The 15019-nt window shown below is 35.4% G+C and overlaps 1 long non-coding RNA gene across 5 annotated transcripts in view; it reads left to right on the plus strand.

The window, feature by feature from the left end:
- Positions 1-13810, plus strand: part of LOC107305975 (uncharacterized) — a 71962-nt gene extending 58152 nt beyond the window's left edge. For 4 of the 5 annotated variants that reach the window (XR_004305614.2, XR_014939126.1, XR_004305613.2 and 1 more), the window contains one exon: positions 13654-13810. This is a non-coding gene — a long non-coding RNA (uncharacterized LOC107305975). Of the gene's footprint in view, positions 1-3131; positions 3681-13653 lie in introns of those variants that run through there. The other variant, XR_014939125.1, reaches the window with a different exon arrangement.
- Positions 13811-15019: the final 1209 nt, after the last annotated feature.

Genomic DNA, 15019 nt, shown 5'->3' on the forward strand with positions numbered 1-15019 from the left:
ACTGTTGGAATGTGTTTGCTACATTTCTTATGGTAGGTTTTGCCCACTCTTCTGTGAGCAAACACCTGATGAAATAACTGATAATCAATAACAAATGATGCTTCCGTATTTCATTGCATATAAGACACAAAAAATTCCAGTACTTTGCTGACCACATTTCTAAATTTGTAATACTGAACATGTACAGATTAATTCACTTAAACACACAGTGTATGTTTCAGCTTAGGTGAATAACACATTCTGTAGTGTACATATTTGCAGAAACAGAATAGCCAGCCTGATTCACATGGCCAAATTCATACTAGTAGTGAAACTCTAGCTTTTGCAGTCCTTGATTTTTTAGGTTTTCAGGCATGTAAATACATTTCTGCATTCATTTTCCTATTCTTTTTCCCTAAGTCTGTAGGTTAAAGGAAGGTCACGATACATTCCTCCATACCATTGTACAGTCATGCCATTCACATAGGATGAAACCAAAGGATGAAGTGCAGAACTTTGGTGCATCAGGATCACATGTATTATATGCCACTTTTTGCCATGAGTGGTATACAAGAGAGTGATCTGGCTTTTGATTATATCCCTGCCCTTCGAAGACAAAAGTCCACTTGCATTTGGATCAGCAGGTTTTACTTTTAGGACAAATCCTACAAAGGTTCAGATGCACGCTGTAGCAAAATACATGTGGAAAGCCAAAGTCAGATGAAAATATACATGTGGATGTGGTATAAACTAAAACAGATTTTTGAACTACAGTGTTCGTGCATGAATATTTAGGATCCCAGTCTCTAAGATCAGAATGTCATTTGTTTCAGCACCTTCAGGAGTACTCTCACATCTGTTAAAGTCACCTCACTTTGTCTCTGAAATCCAGCCTGTTAAATACAAAAACAATGTGCTAAAATTCACCTTGCAAAACAAGCTGTCAGGGAAAGGAAACAGATGGTCACTCATTCTGTAACATGCTTCATATTGTGTAGGCACTGTCATCCAGATATTACCTTCAAATCATGCAACATGAAATTTCCAGAAGCCCAAACCAGATGGACAGCTCCACTATTGCTCAAGTAGGGAGAGTTCTCTTTGCCTCATAGAGGGGCCAGGTTTGGAACTGCTACTTTGAAATCCATATATTTCCATACATCCCTCAGTGGATAAGAAAAATCTGGAAAGATTTCATTTTACTCAGGCCAGAATTAAATCAAGGGAAATAAGGGAGTAAAAGATGCTTTCCAGAAATAGAGTCAGTGACAAAAAGAAAAATAGTTTTACATACACAAAAGAGATCAGGCTTCATACTGGCTTCCTCCTTGCTTTCTCATTCTATTCAGTAGTTCTTATGGTGATGCTTTTGGGCTTTCATTCAAAGTATTTTACAGTTTATTTGCTCTCATTTATAACTACACATTTCCTAAGGTCTTTTTTAAAAAAGTTAAACAAAATTATGAAAGCGGAAGTCAGCCTGAAACCTCAGAGGTGGAATTCACCTTTGAAGTGAGCTTGCTCAGATTTTGATGTCCCATATAACCTTGTGACCATAAGATCAACCATTTGAAGAGTCTCTTTTTTTTTTTTTTTCCTAACCTGCAATGTATACCTTTCATGGTATAAGTGAAACAGTGGAGGTATAAACATTTCCTACTAACTTGTTCAGTATCAGGGGGTAGAGGGTAGGGAGGGTAGGAGAGAAGAGAGGGGGATTGTTAACCCTGCTCCTCTTTTGGGACTCTTGCTATTTTTCACCCCATGAAACTCAAATGTCTTTATGCTTTATACATCTGAATTACTTAAGGTCTATGTGGGAGAAGTGGATTCAACTGTAATTCATAGACAGTCTCTAGAGGTGCATGACAGCAAAAAATATTGTAAGGTGATGCCAAAAGTATAATTGCAGATTTATAGTTAAGGTTGAGAAGGAAGGCAGATATGGAAACTGTTTAATAATCTAAATATTTTGCACTACGGAATTTAAAATAGAAAAAAAATAAATATTTATAAAATTGATTTTTGATTTTGAGATGGAATCAGATAAATCCAATAAAAATGTGGTTTTCCACTCTTCACAAAATCTCATGTGATCTCTTCACAAAAGAGATCACTCTTTCACTCTTCACAAAATCTTCACAATTGGGAATACATTTTTTAAAACCAAGAGCTAATTGGAAAGCCTTTTTTTTTTTTTTTTTTTTTTCCCCCATGAAATTTCAGGTCAGATTTTCAATATAATTTCATTTTAAAATAAAGTATTTTCTTATTTCCATAATTGCATTGTGCACACTATTACGATTCAAAGAGATGCAAATACAATAAACAGCATTCAATTCCATTTTTTATTATGTTTCCAGATGTACTTTTCTAGGATACTTGAACTTACCAGAAACTTTTTCACTTCTGTGCTTTGTCAGATCTAGAAGTACTCTATTTCAATATCTTATTAGGCACGTTTACTTCCAAATTGCTGTTATTCTTACTCTGATATGAAAGCATGGTTTTCACTTCCCTCTCCTAGCTGTCTAGTTACCACATTTCTGTCATCATCATGGAAATCTTTGCAAAAATTTTTGAGACAAACTTAATACAGTTTTCTTCCTTGAGATGTAATTCTCCAGTTTAGATAGGCAACTGTGACTTTTCTGTCAAGCACATTAAATAGCCAAATGATAGTCCAAGATATTCCTTCTTACCACCAAATTTGGAAAAGCGGAATACTGAGTTAAGCTTTTAGTACAAAGTGTAAATATTTATTCTTCCTCATAAATTTAGAAGGAGATCCTCTCAGTATTTCAGGAATTAACTCACAAAAATATTAAGAAATCATTCCAGTTCATTTTTACAGATCAATTTGATCCCTTTTAGTGATCATCTGATCATTAAATTTTTAATTATTTTGAATTTTAATTAGATAAAAAAGTTTTCAGAAGAGTAAAAATTATTTATATCAAATAAAGTGCAGTTCCTACACTCAAGTGAAAGGCTGAGTTTAATGGAAGTAAAGTTTCTTCAGATCCACCGTATTTTATATTAAACTGTTGAATGCTTCCTACCTTACATTCTAGAATGTTCTTAAGAGTAGGCTTTTACAGACTATGCTTAATAATGGGAGCAATCTGCTCCACCATGCTTTATTTCTGCAGCAAAGACTTCCATCTGAACACCATTTTCTCCCAAGGAAGCTGACAAGAACTTAGAGAACATGACATACCTGAAAGGATCAGATCTGGAAAGAAAATGCTGTGCGTGTGGAAAAGAGAAAACATAGTGGTATAAGGACTCAGTCTTTAAAAGTCTTGTTTACATCACAATTACTGTTCCTTAGTACTAATAATAATAACGACTGCACTCAGAAGTGTTTGCTGGGTTAGCTTATATTAATCTCTTTTTTTCTCTGCAAGAAGGGATTACAAAATCTACAATGGATTACTTTTACATGCATTGCTGAAAAAATATGAAATATTGCTACTTAATAATTTGTGAAGCTATCTTATTTGCATCATGTGTTATATTCTTTTTGCTTTGTGGTGAACACAGCAAGCTGAAGAGGGGAGGAAACAAAAATTTTACCTCACTTTCAGCATTAAACATGCAGTAATTTTTGTGTGGCTCAATTTTCAGTTGTATCAAGCAAGTCACAATTATTTCTACTGATCATCAAATATTTAATGGGGTATTCATTAATAAAGCTTATCTACTTTAATACAAGGACATATCCAAACTTACAATAGCTTCTCTGTCTCTCTGGATGCTACAGTATTTGGCCAAATTTTAGGTACATGTTGCCCAAGCATTTGATACATTGCATACATATTGACTGAGGAAAAGAGCTATGTGGAAGCATCATTCACAAATCTTAATACCCAGGAGAGGAAAAAAAAGGCCCCTTCTGGTTTTGGAAGTTAAAAAAAGTCATACCTTTTAAAATACCAATTTGTCTTCTATTCCTAATCAATACACTGTTTACTTCAGTACTATACTATTGTCTGTAAGAATGATACGGAAAGGCTTGTATTGTGTAGTACATTTCCACTCTGACTGTCCTTGTTGATATTCAAAGCTGAGTAGCTGCTGGAAAAAACAAACAAACAAACAAACAAACCCCATTGTTTATGTAGACAAGGATACAGAAAATAAATCCAAGAAAGCAGTAGAATTGAAATTAAAAAAAAAAAAAAATGTAGCACCTGCCAGGCAGCTTACTTACAGTATAAACAAGGATTAACACAATCAGTTGTGCAGCTAATACTGGCTTTAGCACATATATGCTTAAATATCAAAATCTGGGTACACGAAAAATTACTTCACATATTTGGTATTTCAAATTACTTTTGCATTTAACAGCTACTCCCAGAACAATAACAGTACTGGTTAACAGGGACACTGAAGATATTCAGATCAGAAAGCAAATAGGCTAGAAAATGTGTTTTACTATCCCAGCTTTTCCATGGTTTTAGATAGATCAAGATTCTAGACAAGGTGAAATAGAGGTCTGCCACAATGTAAAAAAGTATTTCAGGTAATCTGTTTAACCATTAGACTCCAGACAACAGACTTTCACAGGTTTTCCTGAATAAGTTACTGCTGTTTTCAGGGATGTTAATTATTCCATAGAATGGTCAGGTTACAAGCAAAGATTTTAAACTCAGCTTCCCTTTTAAAATAAACCCAAGCTCAGTTGCTTGTGATCAAAGATCAGATATGACTTGAGAACTGAATGGTCTTGTTGCTGAGTTCAGGCTGCAGGCATATGGCAACAGATGATCACCATTAGGAGCGTTAATATCAGGTTAATTGTCTGGGTCAGGCCTCTGCTGGCAGGCACTGGCTCATACAGCTGTGTATACTATCATCAGTTGAACAGGAGCCGACTGAAACAATCTGTATTCTCTCCCCTGACTACCTGTCCTCCCCAGCATAGAAGGAAAATAAGCCAATGAATGATTGTTTGAATGAAGGTTTTTTTACCAAAAACCTTTTGGTATTTTTATCCTCAACTAACAAGTCAGAGTCAATATTTTTTGTCCTTTGACAATTTGGTTTATAACCTATGATAAGGGATCTCACGATATCATTCTCCTAACTTCTGCCTCTTCCTGAACTGAAATCAATACATAGTATCTTTAGAGTTATCTTTTCACCTTTTTCCCATGGTTGAGCTAACAGGGAGGAAAAGCACCACCTGGACAGGTGGATCTGCTTATGGACCACGTGGTTTTTCTGTACCAAGGAACAATTATAAATGTTCTCTTACAAAGAGAAATAATGGAAATGGTTTTAAGAAGCAATATTCAAGTACTGAGCAAAGGAAGGGATGGGAATTCAGGCAGTTCTATTACCTTCTTAGGGACCTTGGAGATACAGGCAGGCAGTCATACAGTGGGTGAACTTAAGGCAACAAACAAACAAACAAACAAACAAAAAAGATAGGTATATTATTATATCCACGTTATTATCCACAGTTTTCAGGTGTGCTGGCAGAGTTGCTGACTATTCCAAACACATTCACTATAACTTCCCTTCCTGTCCATTTTTCTGGAACACTCACACGAGGCCATAATTAAGCAAAGTACAGTATAGACACCTCATACATTACCCCAAGATCACAGTAAAATAGGTCCAAAATGATCTTAATTTTGAATATGGTTTCCTGGAAGGAAGCATGGAGAGAGAAGTCTGGGCCCTCCTGGAGAAAAAATGGCTTTGGATCATTGCTGAAATCTGGAAATACATAGCAGAACTGGAGAAAATACTGTGTTTTGATGTTTTTCTACAAATAGTGGCAAATCAGGAACGTTCTACACTATATTCAACTTATGGACACTATATACAGTATAGACAACTTATATTTGGACCCAGTAGTAAGCAGAATGTCTATCTCAATGAGAATGCAAGTCAAATAATAGTCCTCTCAGAGCAAGAAAAATTAATCGTGGATAAAAATTGACAACATTTTCTTTCTGGGAAAGGAAAGGGAAAGGTAAGGTGTTTGTTTGTTTAAATTCATCCTGTTTTTAAGTTACCACAGTCAATTTAGTTTTACCAATATGTAGTCTGGCTTGTTAAAGCCTTGTAGGTAAAATGACCCCTAATATCCTAACTAGAATAAGGAAATTTTGAAGTCTAATCACATGGTTTCTGTGTTCAAAGTCTAGAATTTTAATATGCTGGTGGTTCCTTTCTTTTTTTCTTTTTTTTCTTTTTTTCCTTTTTTTTTTTTCCCCAGGGGGCTGGGGGGGGGAAGGGGGGGAGAGAGAGAGAAAGAGGAGGGAAGTCTTTCTGTAATTACTTTAAGCTTTTAGCATTTCAGTTAGAAACAATTACATTTACTTAGTATTGAAAAGTCTAAACTGTACTTTAGTTGTAGGCTGAGTTTTACATAAATTTAGCATGGAGTAAGCTGTCATCCCAGAAAAGAAGTTACATTTAAGGGAAAAATATTTGTGGCTCTTTTTTTCCAAATATATTTGAACAAACATCTAAACATTATCCTCTTTGTGTTTGGCTCCTTATAAATTCTTTCACCTCCCCATGGTGTAGCCAAAGTACTGACTTCTTTGCTCCATGCAAACCTGAGTAGTGTTGCTAAACATTTTAGTCATGCTTGCATAAAATCTCCCAGAAAGACTAACCTGAGCCCCTTGAGTTCAGGTGATGCCTCTTCTCCCTGACCTCTTCTGCCAAACAAAGACGAAGGGGGAGGGACTCCTTAAAGGAGTAATAGCCACTTTGCTTGAGCCTAGCAAGAAAACGTACCTGATTATTTAGGATGTGAAATATGCACTGGCAAAACTAAAATATTAAGTGCATATACATGAGCTTTTTGTAGCAAGAGAAACTTTATTCAGTGAGGATACAATTGTTAGAATTTGGACATAGGCTGTACACACTAGTAGAAATTAAACAAAAAGGGCAGGAGAAAGGGAAGGAGAAGAATCACAGTGGCAAGGCAAATGTCTGATTGTACTTCTCACTACTCACTTTGCTTAAGCAAAAGATACAAGTGATTTCATTAATCCAAGGAAGGTGCCATTATCAACTGGCAGTCTTCTACAGGCACCACAGTAGTCCAAACTGTTAAACAGCCCCTGAACTAACAAAATCTGTCAGATTCCCACAGGGAGCATAATATTGTTCTTTTGTGTAAACAGTCCTCTCATTCCCTAGTTTATGAGCAAGGCAACTCTCATTAAGTCAATTATCAGCTGAGTTTGACCATCAAGTGGAAAGGAGAAAGCAATCTACCACTGTGTAGGCACTGAGTCTAGACTGATCTATTATCTTCAACACTCTGAAGCTCAAAACATAACTACTTAGATTGCTCAGATAATAACTGTGGCCAGCCAGCTATTTGCAGTGGCCATAGCTGCTGGCTTCAGAAGGCAGATAAATGTATTAAATCTCTATTAGAACATTCCATCATAAAGTGCAGTCTGTTGTAGTGCCCCGCCTTTTCTCTTAAGAGCTCTAAAGAGATATATGAATGCTTGCATGCAGTGTGTCATGGGTGATATTGTCACTTCATTATTTGCACCTGCACTATAATGTTATAGAACTTATATCTGCTATTGAAAAACAATGCAGATAAATATAGTATAAGGCTTTTAGGACAGCTGTTGAGGATAAATGTATATGTTTACTGTTCTTTACCACTTTGGATTTTTAATATTATATTCGCTACATGCTGACCCTGCTTTATTTAGTAAGACAATTTAAACTAGGCAGAAGCACAATGTTACAGCCACCCTTGTGTTTGCCTTCACATTCATCTCCAAGTCTGAATGACCAGCACTCTGCTCTGTGTCTTGGTATCTTGCTTCTCAGTAACTTACCAGAATAAGTAATGCTTAAATCATGAGGCATCTTTTTTACCTCATATATCAGGACACAGAACTCCAGCCATATAAGGAAGATTGCTCTCTAGATTTTATAGATTGTATAAATTTTCATATTTCTCTTCAAATCACAGCAATCATGAATTTCTGGAGCTTTTAAATGCAAATTTACTCAGAAGTAGCAAAGAACAATTCATAATGTGCTTCAGCCCATGCCCTGAGATAATATTCTTTTTGCAAAGTACTGTTCCATGTACAACTAGCTTATGCTTGTGGGCTAGAATCACAGAATCACAAGGTTGGAAAGGAGGAATTGTCTCATCACTGCCATGAGTGCTGTGACTCAGGACTGGGACTGCACTTAATCTCAGCGTGAAAGGTTCAGGGATGGGTTTTGTCACCACTCTTGTGCAAGAATGAGGGAAATTCTCACTCCTAATCTGTGTAAAGCCCAGTATTATGTAATACACACATTATATATATATACATACATATATATATATATGTTAGAACTCTGAAAAATTCTATCTGTAACAGCATAATTAAGTTTGAATAATCACTCCAGATTTTTACAAACTTGAGAGCCTAGATCAGAAAAGCAGATGAGTTTATACTCAAAATGAAGTGTATGAGAGGGACCGTTTAAGTGTGCTCACATACTTCACTTTTTGGCAGAATAGCACATGAACATGGTCAGGATCTTGCCTGTAGACAAACACAGATTATGTTGCAGTTCTTGCGTTTGTATGCAATGACTTTTGCTTTGAACAGTTTATCAGCACAAAGTCTATGGATTTTATTTTGCTTCTCCTACATTCCAGTTTCAGTATGCAAATCTGGCTTGTGCTATGATGACAGAGAGGTCCATTTACAATAGAATTTTACAAACCACAGTAAATCTTTCTTTATGGCTTTGTTTTAATAGCTACATGCCATAGCATTATAGCCAGAGAGTGTCACCTCTCCATGATCAAACCTGCTGTATCAAGTAGTAAAGAATTATATTCAACAACGTGTTACACATGAGGGAATTCTTGAATGCCTAGGTATTCATCATGGACGTTTGTGTGTCTGGACACACAGACATGGCCAAATAGACACACATAAAAATATTCCAAGGCCCAAGGTACCAATACAGGGTAATGGGCTTTTTTGTTCTATTTTCCAAATCAAAACAACTGAATATTCTCATCTTATCTGTAATATCTTAATAAAAGCCCAATATCGTTGTGCTTAATGATATTACTGTCTTTTACCTTTGCTGCCTAGTAAGCTCAGGTATGCAAACAGATCTGGGCATGTGTATGCACATCCCCAACTGTCCCACAAAATTTTCAGTTCAAATCCTCATTACCTATAAAGCATTAAAGGTACGTATCTCTGTCAGAGTCCCAGTTCTGGAATGGAACCTGGTAGGTTTACATTTAGTTATCAGAAGTGGAAGTATGTTGTTTGTCCAAATGGCTAAAAAAGATTTGGCAGTTCTTTAGTTAGTTTGTTTTTAATCAAGGAAAACAGTTATTTAAATAAGTAGAAGTAAAAAGGAAAACAGTTATTTAAATAAGTAGAAGTAAAAAGCTATTTTGCATAAAATTGCAGAGATTTATACTTAGAAAAATCAGTTTTGTTTCTGATACAAATGCATAGAAAGGCTCCTTCAATATACTGTTCAATTTATTTATTTTTTTAAATACACATATGACCTCATTTAGTTCCCTGCACAGAATATTTGTTTAATGCTCACAAAGACAACTCCTTCAAAGTGAAAGCTGTGTTTGAAAACATCATCTGCACAAGATCTCACCTTCCTTCAGGAAAGATTTCTACTGAAAAATGCATCATGAAGTGCTTTTCTTGTTGTCATATTTTCTATCTGATTGTTGATCTTCCACAAGGAGATAATACAAACAGGTAGAGAGCTTTTTGTAAACTCCTTTCCAGAAGAAATGAAAGACACAGTAGCAGAACCATGGTCCATTCTGCTTCAATAAGTTATTTTCTCATAGTAAAATCTTGAACTCCTTATAAAATCTGTTAATCCCATTATCTCATTTTCCTGAAAGAGTGGAGAAATCTAGTTTGAAATAAAGTATGAAGTCTCTAATTATTGAGTGACTCTGTAGTTTACAAATTTTGGCAATGTGACGATATAGTGATAGGTACTTTAAATATGTATTTGAGACTGCTAGATAGATACAAAGTTAGAAATAAGCTGGATTCTTGCTGGATTTATCACTTCTGGCAAAACCAATGCTCCTCATGTTGAGTCCATAGAAACAGGCACCATGTGGGCACAGCTTGACCTTCCAGATCAGGCAGATTAAGAACATAATATTTAAGACACAATTAATGCTGAGATGATGTTAATGACTTAGCAAATCCTAAATCCCACATTGATGTTTTGTCATTTTAACTGAACAAGAAAATGATATGACCAGTATGGAAATGCTGGCAGAGAGCTGACTGGCAAGTTTTCATGATACTGCACAAGCAAGGAAAGAAAAATTCAAATGTCATTTTTTTATTTTATTTTTTCCCAACACAACCACTCTTCAGTTGTAAACTGACAGAGAAATCAAGTCTTAATAGAATAAAGTCTGTATTGCTCATTTCTAAATACTGTTGACAACTTGAAAGGCCCTGAGGTGCTTTTAGTGAATTTGATGAAGGCTTCTTTTTTAGTATGAAGTAAAGCAAGAAAAGTTGAATCAGAATCTGCATACTTGAATAACAAAAGTACAGCTCCTCCATGAACAGACATTTCAAAATACTCAGCCACACGTGTTTCTGTGAATAGACATTATTTTACTTATTAAAAAAAAAAAAAAAAAGTTAAAGAAAAGAAAAAAGAAAGAAAAAAAAGTTTAAAAAAAAAAAAAAAGAAAAACCACTTGAGCATATCATCAGATTGTATATTATACATTCAGGGAGTAACCAGGCTTGCACTTTGAGAGATGAGAGCACCACATGAACAATCCAAGGAAGTGCTATGAAAAGAGTACTGTTATATCCATTCATAATCCAAAGCAAAAATGGCACAAGGTTCACATCATAACTTGACTATTGCAGAAGTTTAAAAAGCCTTGGTTAAAAAGGTTGAAAAGTAGGTCTTACAGATTCATTGGAAATTTGGAATTCTGTACTCTGTCCAGATTTCTGGACTTTTGTTAGTACATAAGTCCAACACATATTTTAATATGCATGGACTCATAAGACTGCAGGTCTTATGGAAAGCTTGAAAATACAACCTGAGGGCACTCTACTGATTTAAAATATTAAAAAAAAAAATGTATGAAAAAAGTCAAGTGATATTTTTGAATTACATGATTTTTGAGCCTTTCCCAGAGTTTTAAATTCTTGGGATAGCAACATTAGCATAGTAATTTTTTGCAATATATTATATGTCAAAATACTTCCAGTTAAGAAAAGCGATTTTAAAACACTTAAAAATAATTATTTTTATCATACTCATATAATTTAGACATCACTTGAAGTAGAAACTCAAGAAATTATTACGTGAAAAAAGAATATTTCTTGAGCACCTAAGATGTTCTTCCATTTTATCCTTGAAAAAACATGCTGTAAAAAAGAGAATGTAACACAAGTAAGGAAATTAGCACCCTTCACAAGAAACCAAAGCACTGCTTATCAAAGATTGATTTTTGAACTAGGCAGAAATTCTCCCACTCTTCAAAATATTCTGTAAAATAAGTAATATTTGTATATAGACGAAAATAAGTTGAAGATGGGGAAGACAGAAGTATCTGTGGACACAAAGCTGGAGAGAGGTTAACATAGAATCTCTAAGAGCAGGTAAGTAAGAAAAGATCTAAACCAAATAAAAGGTCTTCAACCTTTTACCTTTTCCTTCATTGCAGTTAAATGCACTGATCGCCAGCTATGTTTGTCTGTAGCACAAAAGGTCAGAAATTCTCTAAATAATTTAACAGAGACATTGGGCCAGAAAATTAGAGACACTGATTCATTGGTCCAATGATCAAGACATTCAGCTTCAGACGACCTAGTTTGAATTATGGCTGTTAGTGAATGAAACTGAATATAGAGTTCTGAAACAAGCACATGAGGGCTTGTTTGGGGCTCCTTGCAAGGTAAGCAACATCCTCCACAGCATCTTGTTGAGGCCTGGGTTGAAGAGGCAACAGTAGAACAGCTTAGAGCTTAAACATGAGAGGTCAAGGTAGAAATTTTTAATCCAAAACTGAAGGGGAGAGTAAGCAATTTTCTTGACATTTATATTTTCCCCCTTTGATAACTTTGAATCAAGTGAAGTAACATTCCGCATAATTTTGAATTAAATGACTTTCATTCTTCAAGAGCATCCCCTTTTCAGATAAATATTCAAAACCTCCATTTTTGTTAAAAGTAGAAGCTTCCATAGGGAATTTGCCAAATTTGAATGTAGTCTTTTATTTGTTTTTCTCATCACTAAACTAAGAATAGCACAAATCTGTGAGTATATGTGGAAGTGATGCAAAAAGCCTGTTCACTGCACAGATGAGGGGGGTGGTAGCCAATAGGCAAGTTTGGGTCTGATCCTATGTGTCCTATAAAGAAAGAAGGAAAAAATAATCATACCACTTAATCAACAGAAGTGCTTATGCAAGCACATCCAGACTATAATGGTAGTGCACTTTAAGGCCAGTCATGGAAATGTCCAGATCACATTACTGTCAAAGTCAATAGTACAACTGTGGATAGATCTAAACATAATACAACACAGCAATCCAATAGACTTTTAAAAATGAATAAGGACATGGTCATAAGATGCTCGTATCTTGTTACTCCAGATCTCTTAAAACTAAATTATAGAATAAAAATTGGATAAACTCTGAAACGTTCATATAGTTAACTCATTTGCCCAGTTACAAGCTCCTCCTAATCACTAATGCAAAACTTCTGAAAGGTGGATAGCATCTTGCACGTGGTACAAACAGGAAAAGAGCAAAAAGGAAATCTTTCTGCTGAAAGCAGCACCTTTTTGTTAGTTCCAACAGAAAGATATACACAAATAAATGCATATGTTTACATTTACATTTATGCACAGATATATATAGGCACGTGTGTGTATGTATACGCACATATTTCAAATTTTTTGGTGACAGAAACCAGAACATGACACACTGAGACTTACAGGAGTAGTGTAAAAGTTTGGAGTTTGGAGCAGCTGGATTCATCTGGAGAGCTCAAAGTGAACCAACAAGAACAAGAACAAGCAGTCATAGAAATCAGAATTCAACCCTCAGTAATATTCAACATAAGCAAACATCAGTAGTTATGGGGAAGGCTGCTTCCATTCTTTCCTGGACAGGGTCTTTATTAACTTGGATCTTCCATTCATCTGTTTATTTAGGCTTGGATCCAGCAAATAGAACAATGAATTGGATCAGAGAGCACAAATCTGTTTTAGACTGCAAACATTGTACTGTTACTAGAGGTATAACTATTAATGAATCAGAGTGAAAGCTCACACATTAAAATAACATGATAGTAAACACAGAGGCAGTTCCTGTGTTACCTTTTGCAGCTCAGAAAAAGGTTTAACATTTCTCTGTCTCAGAATTTTCTGCTAGCTGGACTCTCTTATCCACTTACTATGTGTATCTAGTATTGAACTTCTTTCATATTTTCCATAAAACCAGAGCACATTCCTAATTACAGCATTTATTACAGTTCTGTGAATGGTAAATTATCAAAGAGTATCATAGAATCATGGAATTGCACAGGTTGGAAGGAATGTTAAAGATCATTCTGTTCCAACCCCCCAGCTGTGGAGGTTGAACAAGACTATTTTCTCAACCTTTCTTTGTAGGAGAGGCACTCCACTCTCTGATCATCTCTTTGGACCTCCTCTGGACCTGCTCCAAGATCCCCACTTCTTTCTTATGCTGGGAGCCTCTGGCCTGGACATAGCACTACAGATGGGGCCTCACGAGGACAGAATAGAGATGGACAATCACCTCCTTCACCGTGCTACAGATGGCCACCCATCTGATCCAGGCCAGGACAGCACTGTCCATCTGATCTACAGAAGCACAATATTGAATTGTGTCAAAATTTTAATCCACCATAATCGCATAATCTCCATAGGGGTTCGTCTCCCAGTCTGCACACTGGATATCTGGGATTGCCTCAGCCCAAAGGTAACATGTTACAGTTGGCCTTGTTGAACCTCATTAGATTCATGTAATCCCACTTCTCAAGTCTATCCAGGTCCCTTTGGTCAGCATCCCTAACTTCTGTGAGTAACAGAGGTAAAATCTAGACAAGAGGACTGAAAGTAAGCCAAAATGATTTACAAAGAAGTGTATATTTTCTCTGTGGTCTAGGTGTTAGAATATTACCCTTGGAGAAAAAATCATTTTTAAAAAGGCCAAAACCAATTCCAAAGACTACTTTTATATTTAATTCAATTAATCCTTGATGGAAAATCCATCAGTGGACAGATTTTCCTTAGCTACCAAAAGAAGATTTTGCTCACACACAGGTTTGTTTTTCATGTCTCAGTTAAATATTTTGATTATTTCTTTCTTTCATTGTTTAAAAGCAGAGTGGAACAGTTTCAAGAGAAGATGAGAAATCCTTTATCCTTTATCATTATATCCTATAGTTAACAGTGATTTTAAAAAATATATATACTTTTTAATTTATTATTATTAATAAATGGAGATGGAAGATATAAGCTCTTCTTCCTTCCTGAGGAAGAGGAAGAAATTGAACATATCTTTCCTAATCAATGTTTAGCTTTGAATTATTGCACAAATAGCAGGAAGGATTTCTTGCTGTGTTAGTTGGAAGGGATTTGACAAATGCTCTTGCATTTTGTACTGATTAATGGAGAATGCTGAAGCACAGACTGAGTATCTCTGAGATCCCAATGTCCTAAGAATAGCACAAGTCAGTTTGTTAATTCTGATGAAGCAAATCATAAAGAAAAGGTAAGCTCTGAAGAGACATTAGTTTGACTGGTTTGTCTAATACGCAATCACATGGAAATCATTAAAAGCAAAGTATTATGTTAGATATGACTGTCAGCTGACTCGATACAACCATTCCAAACTCAAGTTCCAAACAAAAATTTAAATGTGTATTATAAAAGAACTGAAAAGCACCAACAACAAACAAAAAACCAAATACTTAAACACTACTGTGATGCTACTAAGTAATGTTTTATGATA

Source organism: Coturnix japonica, chromosome Z (assembly GCF_054131305.1).
Source record: "Coturnix japonica strain WE chromosome Z, WE-NBRP24, whole genome shotgun sequence".
Taxonomy (NCBI): domain Eukaryota; kingdom Metazoa; phylum Chordata; class Aves; order Galliformes; family Phasianidae; genus Coturnix; species Coturnix japonica.